Source organism: Penicillium macrosclerotiorum (assembly GCF_028827735.1).
Source record: "Penicillium macrosclerotiorum strain IBT 26536 chromosome Unknown utg000002l_segment0_segment0, whole genome shotgun sequence".
In the NCBI taxonomy this organism is placed as follows: domain Eukaryota; kingdom Fungi; phylum Ascomycota; class Eurotiomycetes; order Eurotiales; family Aspergillaceae; genus Penicillium; species Penicillium macrosclerotiorum.
Window position 1 is genome coordinate 4,843,931 of NW_026643082.1, and position 11,722 is coordinate 4,855,652.

The following is an 11,722-nucleotide window of genomic DNA, read 5'->3' on the forward strand; positions in this document are numbered from 1 at the left end:
GTAATTCTACTTCGTTATAGAAGAGCTCTATAAGTTCTATAGTAGTAATCGTTAACGAAATAGCGAGGAATAGTGACTATTTCGTGAACCTATTAATAATAATAAGGATTATATTAACTTATTTACTATTATATAGTATTAATAGGAGGCCTATAATAAAGTCTATTAATAATTTAGCGAAAGGCTTTACTAGGATTAGTAAGGGTTTAAGTTCTCTATAAGGTTTATATCTTTTCGCTATAATACCTTAGTAGACTTGATAATCCTATATATACTCGGTAACGTCTTAGTAGAGATTCGGCTAGTAATATTTCCTTTATATTAGCTTAAGGGTTCTATTCTAGCTAAAGTAGCCGGTAAGAGGGTTATTATAATAAATACTTAATAATATAGTTCTAAGATTACTCCCTATTAGGATATATACGCGTTCTTTAAATTATAAGAGACTATTAGGTCTAATACTCTAGTCTTTTTATCCTAGAGCTTTCTACTTAATAGTAGCCTTTTAGTACTAGGTCTCTAGGTCTTCTTTTTAAAGTCGCCTATATAAGTCCTTAAGGTCTATACCTACTTCTATAGAGTACGCCTATTTAGAAGTATAAGCTAACTATACTTACGCGTTAAGGAGATAGTACGCTCGCCCGAGCTCCCCCTAATCGATTATACTAATCGATTTAACCCTATCTTTATTTTCTACGAAGTATAGGAAAAGTAAGGTAAGTTTCTTTATAGTTAATAACTAGACCCTAGTAGTATAGTAATTAGTCGTCTACGCTTCGCTAGCTAATTATTAGCTTAATAGCGAAATTAGGTTAATCTCTATAAGGTTACTTAGTAGCTATCGCCGAGAAGGTCTATCCGCGGGATTATATTTCCCTACTCGATATTTTATTATAAAGTTAAAGAGGGTAAAACTTAAGTACTATCTAGCTTACCTCCTATTAAGTTTTCCTTATTTTATAAAGGCTTATAGATTCGTATAATCTAAATATACTTTAATAGGAAATATACTATCTTCTAGGTAGTACTACTAATATTTAAACGAATAAACGATAGCGAATAGTTCCTAATCCGGCGTCCTATATAGGATTTTAGTACTAGAGAACTTACGTAACTAAAAAGCTACTAGATACTAAATATCTTAGTTATCCTATTAGGATAGAATCCCTACTATTATATCGTTCGATATATCTATTTCTAACCTTATCGGTTTTAGCGGATTAAAGAACCGAAGAAGTAGTACTAACTAAAAGGCTACGATTAGGCGACGAAACGCTACCCTTTCGTTAAGGTTTAGCTCTACTTAATCTAGTTTTCGCCTATTCTTACTTCCTTTTAATAGATTAGTAAGAGGTAGAGCGATACGGGAGTAATCCCTAATAAATCTATAGTAGAAGTTATAGAATCCTAGGAAAACCTAGATATCTCTATATAATTTTAGTAATTCCTATAAAATAATATCGGTAACTTAGCTAGGGTCTATCGATATACCTTTTAGGGATATAATAAAACTAAGAAATTTAACTTATTCTATATAGAACGTATACTTACTAAGTTTCGTATATAGTCCTCTATCTCGTAATCGCTAAAGGACCTCTTATAGGTAATTTATATACGTAGTATAGTTAGGTAAAAAGACTAAGATATTATCAAGATAGGCTACTATATAGGTGTCGAGAAGCCTATATAATATAGTATAAATATAATTCTAAAAGGTTATAGGCGTATTAGTTAGGCTGAAAGGTATAACTATATATTTAAAGTGCCTATAATATATACGGAAGATAGTTTTCTATTTATCTTCTTCCTTAATATAGATACGATAGTAAGTATCCTAGATATTAATCTTACTAAAGATCTTCGATCTAGTAAGCTAGTCTAAAATCTCCGAAATTAGGAGTAAAGAGTAATAATTCTTAATCGAAACCTTATTAAGACCTTAGTAGTCGATATAAAGGCGTAGTCCTCCGTCTATTTTAGGGATAAATAGGATAGGAGCTTCTATAGGGCTTTTTAATTCGCGGATCCGGCTATTCTTAAGGTTTTCGTCGATATATTAGCGTAGTTCTATAAGCTCTTTTTACGATAAGAGGTAGATAGGGCTATATAGTATCTTAGTATTAGGAAGAAGATTAATTATATAGTCGTATTTACTTAATAAAGGTAGGGTCTTCGAATTCTATAAGGAGAAGATATTATAAAAGTCTATAAGTTTATTTAGGAGTTAGTAGAGGTCTAGTATAGGTTCGTTTTTATCGCGATCTATTAGTAGCTATATTTCTTTAGGTATCTTAACTATAGTAAAGACGTATACGTAATTCCTAGTTACCTTATTAAATCGTTCTAGCGAGAGTATCTTAACCGAAGAGGTTCTAAACTACTAAAGACTACTTCTTCCTATAAGGTAGATATTAAGGTCGTAGATAGTAGTTATCGATAGGAGTAGTAGGCTCCTACTAAGTCGTAGGTCTTAGTTAATAGCTATATATACGTAGTTAAATTAGCGGGTTATCCCCCTTAAATTAGTAGCAGTTAGTAGGACGTTCTATACGCTATAGGTAGGTATTCTATATTAGTTAACTATATAAATTAGGAGCTTAGTAAGCTTAGTTGCTTCTAACTAATAGGTTTTAACGAATATATAGCTAATAAAATTAACTTCTACTCTACTATCTAGATCCGCGTAGGTTTCGATATTATTTCGGATAGTAATCGAAATATAAAATCGAGTTCGGGTCCCTACTAAGGGAGATAGAGATAAAGATATAGGGTCTACTCTATCTCTAGGACTTTTCCCTACTATACCGCCTAAATTATTACTAGTTTAGAGTCTTAAGCCCTAGGGTAGTAGGGTAAGTAGTACTCTTCGCTTCTATATTTAAAATATCGGGTTCGTTTTCTATCTTCCCTAATACGATTAAGTCTTCCTCGTAGAGATAATCCTTTAGATTTATTATTTTAGGTTCTCTTATCTTAGGAATCTTCTCTTTTAACTATAGATTTATAGACCGCGGAAGATATTAATTATTTTCGTAAGGGTTTTATTAAGTTATTAGTTTATTTCCTTTTACGTATCTATTCTAATTTTTCTAGATCCTAGAAGTAGTAGGTAATATTAATTATATCTTCGCGGGATTCTAGAAGTTTAATTATATATCGCTAAATAGTTATTTATAGGTCGTACTATAGCTTAGTAAAGTAGGAAAGTGCTCTTTCTTTCTTAGCTGACTATAGAAAATACTATTCGAGAGTATCTAGTCGTATATAGAACTCTCTAGGATCCTTATCTCTTCGCTAAAAAACCTTTTCTAGCTATCCTATTACTTCCGATTCTAAGCTTATAGTATTTTTAATTAGAGTAAGGGTCTACTCCTTAAAGTAGGGCTAATCTTCCTTTATATTTCGTTAGGAGGTCGGAGCCTTTTCTTTAATATATTAATACTATCTCTACCTATATATTTAATCTATATAGCTAATCGCTCCTAGGATCCGAGTTTAGTCGTTATAATATTTCTTAGAAGCTCCTTTAAATATTTATTATAGGTTAAGGAGCTACTCCTAACGTTATTAAAGTAAGGAATTAAGTATAAATTTTAGAAGATCTTTAAATTTAATTTCCCTATCTAAGGATTCGTAGAGGTTTTAGCTAGGATTTATAGAGGATTCTTAATTACTCTATAGTATAATCTAAGATTTTAGAATCTCTACTTACTCCTATAGCTCTTTAAGCTTCTATAGTTTTTTAATAGTATCTTAGATTACTTAGAGTCTAGTATTAAGGTTAGTCGGTACTATCTATTACTCTATAGGTAGGCTTAGAGGGTTAGCCGTTTCTTCCGTCGAAGGAGTAGAGCGAGTTCTTAGCGCTATCTTCCTAGGTAATCGAAAATAGAAGAAATAGAAATTGTTAGAGAATAACTACTTATATAGGGTAGAAAGCCTATCGACTAGGTAGAAAGATAAACGTTAAGTAAGGAAAGTAAAATACTATTTCTTACTATTATAGATCTCTCTATAATCCTTAATTTATATATAAGCTTTAATACTTTTCCTATATAGAAGCAAAAATACTGTTTCTTACTATTATAGATCTCTCTATAATCCTTAATTTATATATAAGCTTCAATACTTTTCCTATATAACTAAGTAAAGACGATAGATTATATTATAATATACGGTCTAACGTAGCCCCTATATATTAGAGATAAGCAAAGGCTATAGAGAAGAGGGGTCTACGAATCCCTAATAGAAGGGCACCGAACCCTTAGGGTCTTGTAGGTTATACATCCTTATTAGGGAGACGTAGGGCTATTATAACGAAGCCTGACCGATAAGGTGTCGAGTTGACACCTAAGGCGTGAAGTTGGGAATAGCTTCATGTTGCAATATCATATAACACGTACCTAGGGCTAGTAGCGTACGGTTATAGTAACCCCCTATCGGAATAGAGTACTTAGTTAAGCTCCTTTATCGGGATATTACTAGTAGAACTTACCGAGGATAGATAGGTAATTATCAAGATTAAGGAGGAAGCGATACGGGCTCGCCTTCGCTCGAGGATAGAGTAGGATATTATAAAACTAGTAGATAAGAAGAAGATAGAGATTGTATAGCGTATAGATAGTAGCGCGCTTATAGGTTATCGCCTTATCGCTACACGTAAGCTTCCTTCTAGTAACGTAGCTATTATAGCTAAGACTATAGCGTCGGTAGAGGTACTAAGGAAGTAGGAATACTCGTAATAGCTTCAGGGCTTTAGCAAAGATACTATAGTTTAACAGCCGACGTAGGGAATTATAGCTTAGGGTATTCTAATTACTAACTTCGACCTATCTAATACTGCTAGGACCTTCGTAGTAGCTAAGGACCTGCTTCATTAGAACCCTGCCTAGGTAGACAGTAATAATACGAGTAAGGGTAATAGCAAGCAGCTAAGGGTAGTGTACCTTAGCTAGCTTACTAAGCTATATACGAAGAAGAAGGAAGGCTCCCTAGTTATCGAGCTATTATCTCCGATCGCTATAAACCGGGCTATCGCTGCCGGTACTACCTAGGGGTATCGGAGCTGCTATACTACCCGTTTCTACCAAGAAGGAAGGTCGAGATTCTATCGAAAATACTAGAAACTAGGGTATATTTAGGCCTACTACCTATCGAAGATATACATAGGGTGACAAAAGTCTTTTTACACCCTACATTTTTACCACTAATCCTACCACTTTCTAGCAACGATTTCTCACCCAAATTAAATTCAATTGCTTCCATAATAAGATATAATCTTCTTTAATATTAATATTTAGTATACTACCCTTTTGCCTTCTTAACCGCTTTAATTCGCTTTAGTAATAAGCGGATTAAGCTATCAATCTTCTCTTGATCGAGAGCCTACTAAGCTTCTGTCATATGATATTGCAATATGAAGCTATTCCTAACTTCACGCCTTAGGTGTCAACTCGACACCTTATCGGTCAGGCTTCGTTATAACAGCCCTACTTCTCCCTAACAAGGATATATAACCTATAAGACCCTAAGGGTTCGGTACCCTTCTATTAGGGATTCGTGAACCTCTCTTCTCTATAGCCTTTGCTTATCTCTAATATATAGGGGCTACGTTAGACTATATATTATAATATAATCTATTATCTTTGCTTAGTTATATAGGAAAAGTGTTAAAGCTTATATATAAATTAAGGATTATAGAGAGATCTATAATAGTAAGAAATAGTATTTTTGCTTCCCTTACTTAACGTTTATCTTCCTACCTAGTTAATAGGCTTTCTACCCTATATAAGTAGTTATTCTCTAATAATTTCTATTTCTTCTATTTTCGATTACCTAGGAAGATAGTGCTAAGAACTCGCTCTACTTCTTCGACGGAAGAAACGGCTAACCCTCTAAGCCTATCTACCGAGTAATAGATAGTACCGACTAACCTTAATACTAGACTCTAAGTAATCTAAGATACTATTAAAAAACTATAGAAGCTTAAAGAGCTATAAGAGCAAGTAGAGATTCTAAAATCTTAGATTATACTATAGAGTAATTAAGAATCCTCTATAAATCCTAGCTAAAACCTCTACGAATCCTTAGATAGGGAAATTAAATTTAAAGACCTTCTAAAATTTATACTTAATTCCTTACTTTAATAACGTTAGGAGTAGCTCCTTAACCTATAATAAATATTTAAAAGAGTCTCTAAGAAATATTATAATAACTAAACTCGGATCCTAGAAGCGATTAGCTATATAGATTAAATATATAGATAGAGATAGTATCGATATATCGAAGAAAAGGCTCTAATCTTCTAACGAAATATAAAGGAAGATTAGCCCTACTTCGAGGAGTAGACCCTTACTCTAATTAAAAATACTATAAGCTTAGAATCGGAAGTAATAGGATAGCTAGAAAAGGTTTTTTAGCGAAGAGATAAGGATCCTAGAGAGTTCTATATACGACTAGATACTCTCGAATAGTATTTTCTATAGTCGGCTAAGAAAGAAAGAGTACTTTCCTACTTTACTAAGCTATAGTACGACCTATAAATAACTATTCGGCGATACGTAATTAAACTTCTAGAATCCTACGAAGATATAATTAATATTACCTACTACTTCTAAGATCTAGAAAAATTAGAATAGATATATAAAAAGAAATAAACTAATAACTTAACGAAACCCTTATAAAAATAATTAATATCTTCTATAGTCTATAAATCTATAGTTAAAAGAGAAGATTCCTAAGATAAGAGAACCTAAAACGATAAATCTAAAGGATTACCTCTATAAGGAAGACTTAATCGTATTAGGGAAGACGGAAAATAAACCTAATATTTTAAATATAGAAGCGAAGAGTACTACTTACCCTACTACCCTAGGGCTTAAGACCCTAAACTAGTAATAATTTAGGTAGTATAGTAGGGAAAAGTCCTAGAGATAGAGTAGACCCTACGCCTTTATCTCTATCTCCCTTAGTAGGGATCTAAACTCGATTTTATATTTCGATTACTATCCGAAACGATATCGAAACCTACGTAGATCTAGATAGTAGAGTAGAAGTTAATCTTATTAGCTATATATTCGTTAAAACCTATTAGTTAGAAGCGACTAAGCTTACTAAACCTCTAATTTATATAGTTAACTAATATAGAATATCTACCTATAGCGTATAGAATATCCTACTAACCGCTACCGATTTAAGGAAGATAACCTACCGATTTAACCGCGTATATATAGCTATTAACTAAGACCTATAACTTAGTAGGAGCCTACTACTCCTATCGATAACTACTATCTACGACCTTAATATCTACCTTATAGGAAGAAGTAGTCTTTAGTAGTTTAGAACCTCTTCGGTTAAGATACTCTCGCTAGAACGATTTAATAAGGTAACTAGGAATTACGTATATATCTTTACTATAGTTAAGATACCTAAAGAAATATAGCTACTAATAGATCGCGATAAAAATAAACCTATACTAGACCCCTACTAACTCCTAAACGAACTTATAGACTTTTATAATATTTTCTCCTTCTAGAATTCGAAGACTCTATCTTTATTAAGCGAATATAACTATATAATTAATCTTCTTCCTAACGCTAAGGTACCGTATAGCCCTATCTATCCCTTATCGTAAAAAGAGCTTATAGAACTACGCTAATATATCGATAAAAACCTTAAGAATAGCCGGATCCGCGAATTAAAAAGCCCTATAGAAGCTCCTATCCTATTTATCCCTAAAATAGATAGAGGACTACGCCTTTATATTAACTACCGAGGTCTTAATAAGGTTTCGATTAAGAATTATTACTCTTTACCTCTAATTTCGGAGATTTTAGACCGGCTTACTAGATCGAAGATCTTTAGTAAGATTAATATCTAGGATACTTACTATCGTATCTATATTAAGGAAGAAGATAAATAGAAAACCGTCTTCCGTATACGCTATAGGTACTTTAAATATATAGTTATACCTTTCAGCCTAACTAATACGCCTATAACCTTTTAGAATTATATTTATACTATATTATATAGGCTTCTCGATACCTATATAGTAGCCTATCTTAATAATATCTTAGTCTTTTTACCTAACTATACTACGTATATAAATTACCTATAAGAGGTTCTTCGGCGATTATAAGATAGAGGACTATATACAAAACTTAGTAAGTATACGTTCTATACGGAATAAGTTAAATTTCTTAGTTTTATTATATCCCTAAAAGGTATATCGATAGACCCTAGCCGAGTTACTAATATTATTTTATAGGAATTACTAAAATTATATAGAGATATCTAGGTTTTCCTAGGATTCTATAACTTCTACTATAGATTTATTAGGGATTACTCCTATATCGCTCTACCCCTTACTAATCTATTAAAAGGGAGCAAGAATAGGCGAAAACTAGGTTAAGTAAAGCTAAACCTTAACGAAAGGGTAGCGTTTCGCTACCTAATTACGGTCTTTTAGTTAGTACTACTTCTTTAGTTCTTTAATCTACTAAAGCTAATAAGGTTAGAAATAGATATATCGAATAGTATAATAGTAGGGATTCTATCCTAATAGGATAACTAAGATATTTAGTATCTAGTAGCTTTTTAGTTATATAAGTTCTCTAGTACTAAAATTCTATATAGGACGCCGGATTAGGAACTATTCGCTATTATTTATTTATTTAAATATTAGTAGTACTATCTAGAAGGTAGTACGTTTCCTATTAAAGTATATTTAGATTATACGAATCTATAAGCCTTTATAAAATAAGGAAAACTTAATAGGAGGTAAGCTAGATAGTGCTTAAGCCTTACCCCCTTTAACTTTATAATAAAATATCGAGTAGGGAAATATAATCCCGCGGATAGACCTTCTCGGCGATAGCTACTAAGTAACCTTATAGAGGTTAACCTAATTTCGCTATTAGGCTAACGATTAGCTAGCGAAGCGTAGACGACTAATTACTATACTACTAGGGTCTAGTTATTAACTATAAAGAAACTTACCTTACTTTTCCTATACTTCGTAGAAAATAAAGATAGGGTTAAATCGATTAGTATAATCGATTAGGGGGAGCTCGGGTAAGCGTACTATCTCCTTAACGCGTAAGTATAGTTAGCTTATACTTCCGAATAGGCGTACTCTATAGAAGTAGGTATAGACCTTAAGAACTTATATAGGCGACTTTAAAAAGAAGACCTAGAGACCTAGCGCTAAAAGGCTACTATTAAGTAGAAAGCTCTAGGATAAAAAGGCTAGAGTATTAGACCTAATAGTCTCTTATAATTTAAAGAACGCGTATATATCCTAATAAGAAGTAATCTTAGAACTATATTATTAAGTATTTATTATAATAACCCCCTTACTAGCTACTTTAGCTAGAATAGAACCCTTAAGCTAATATAAAGGAAATATTACTAGCCGAATCTCTACTAAGACGTTACTAAATATATATAGGATTATTAAATCTACTAAGGCGTTATAGCGAAAAGATATAAACCTTATAGAGAACTTAAACCTTTACTAATCCCGGTAAGACCTTTCGCTAAGTTATTAATAGATTTTATTATAGGCCTCCTATTAATACTATATAATAGAAAATAAGTCGATATAATCCTTATTATTATCGATAGATTTACGAAATAGTTACTATTCCTTGCTATTTTATTAACGATTACTACTATAGAACTTATAGAGCTCTTCTATAATAAAGTTAAATTACGGTTTAGGCCCCTAGAGGGTATTATATCCGATCGAGGATCCTTATTTACTAGTAAATTCTAGTTAAAATTATATTATTAAACCTAAATACGCCTTAGGCTTTTAATAGCTTTCTACCTATAAACTAATAGTTAAATAGAAAGGATAAACTAAATACTTGAATATTATCTACGATACTTTATAGTAGAAAATCAGGCTCTCTAGCTAGCACTATTAAAAAATATAGAATTTATATATAATAATATAGTAAATATAATAACTAAGATATTACCTTTTTAGGTATTACTTAGTTACTCGCTAGATTTCCGCTAGCGTCTCGAGAGCGAAATATATTACTAGGAGGTCCCGGTAGTATCTATACGTATTAAGAAACTTGAAACCTTTCGGTAGAGTTTAAAGGAATACTAGCGAATAGCAGCTAAAACTATAATAAAATACTATAATTAGGCCTATAAACTAATAACCTTTAAAAGAGGAAACCTAGTCGGCCTTTCTATAAAATACCTTAGGTTAAAAGGGAATAGGAAGCTAGTACCCTGCTTTATCGGACCCTTTAGGATCCTATAACCTATCGGTAAATAGGCTTACTACCTAAGCTTACCTTAGTAATATAACTATATTTATAACGTTTTTTATATATCCCTCCTAGAACTATAGAAAAAATAAAGTAGGAAAGATAACGAAAACCTCCTAATACTAGAACTAGAGGATAATAATAAATACGAGGTAGAAGAAGTATATAGAGAAAAATCTATTAAGGAAGAGCCCTATTTTCTTATTAAATAGAAGGGCTAGCCCTTAGAATATAATTAATAGGTATCCTAAGACGATATAGGGAACACTATAGGATTAATATAGGCTTATAGGAAGTAGAGAACTAAAAGAAAATCCTAAATATTATTATTACTACGTGTTATATAAGTATATAGTCGAAGATAAATAAACGAAACCCTACTAAAGGCCTATAGAAATAAGATACTATCCTAATATTTACTATACTAAAGATTAAATTTCCTTAGAAATAAGAGGAAAATTATCTATAATACTTCTTACTAGTACTTCCGGCTTATTATTAGATTTAATATTTATTAAATTATTATAGGCCTCTATATTAGCTAGACAATCTACTAGATAAGTTACCTAACTATTATAAATAGCTACTGAAACCCTATAGTAGAATACTAGTTTTACCTAAGCCTAGGAGAGGTATCTATTATCCCTAGGAAGAAGTCGAAGTAGCTTATTTAACTAGTATAAACCCTATTTCTAGATAGAGGATCTATCGGGGGGAGAAAGAATTCTAGAAAGATTATATTAATAAGTAGTAAGGGTATCCTAGTATAAGATAGCGACGCGCTATAGAAACTATAGTATAAGCCCGATAAACCTAGTATCCTTTATTTCTAGAGAAAATTTAAGGAATTTCTATAGGGGACTTACCTTTATAATATTCTTAGTACTAGTAAGAAGATATTTATAGCAATAGGCCTACTCTATACTATCGAAAGTACGGTAGAGATCCTATAAAGCCTTAGCGATCTCTAGACGAATAGCCTAGAAAAAGGGCTATACTCCTATTTCCCTAGTATTATTATCTACTACTATCTTATCCTAGAAAACCTTCTTAGCCTATAGTAAGATCTTAGAAAGGTCGTAGGTATCGCCTAATATAGTAGTAGTAGACTAAGAAGAAGTTAGTATAAAATCTAGTAGAAGGCCTAGCGAAACCTATAGTAGAATATATAGTATTCCGGGTAGAATACTAGTAATATAGAATAGATACTTTAGTATCTAAGACGTAGTTAATTAATAGAGGGGTATCTATAATCGGGGATAGACTACCCGAAGGCCCGATAGCGGTCTATAAGTAATATATATACTAAAAATACTTTAGTATAATTAGCACCGTATAGGTAGCACGAAGACGAGAAGGTATAGTAAATAAAACGTAGATAATATAATAAAGAAAGGATAGTAATAAGAAATAGAAGAGAGAAGGTAGAAGAGTAT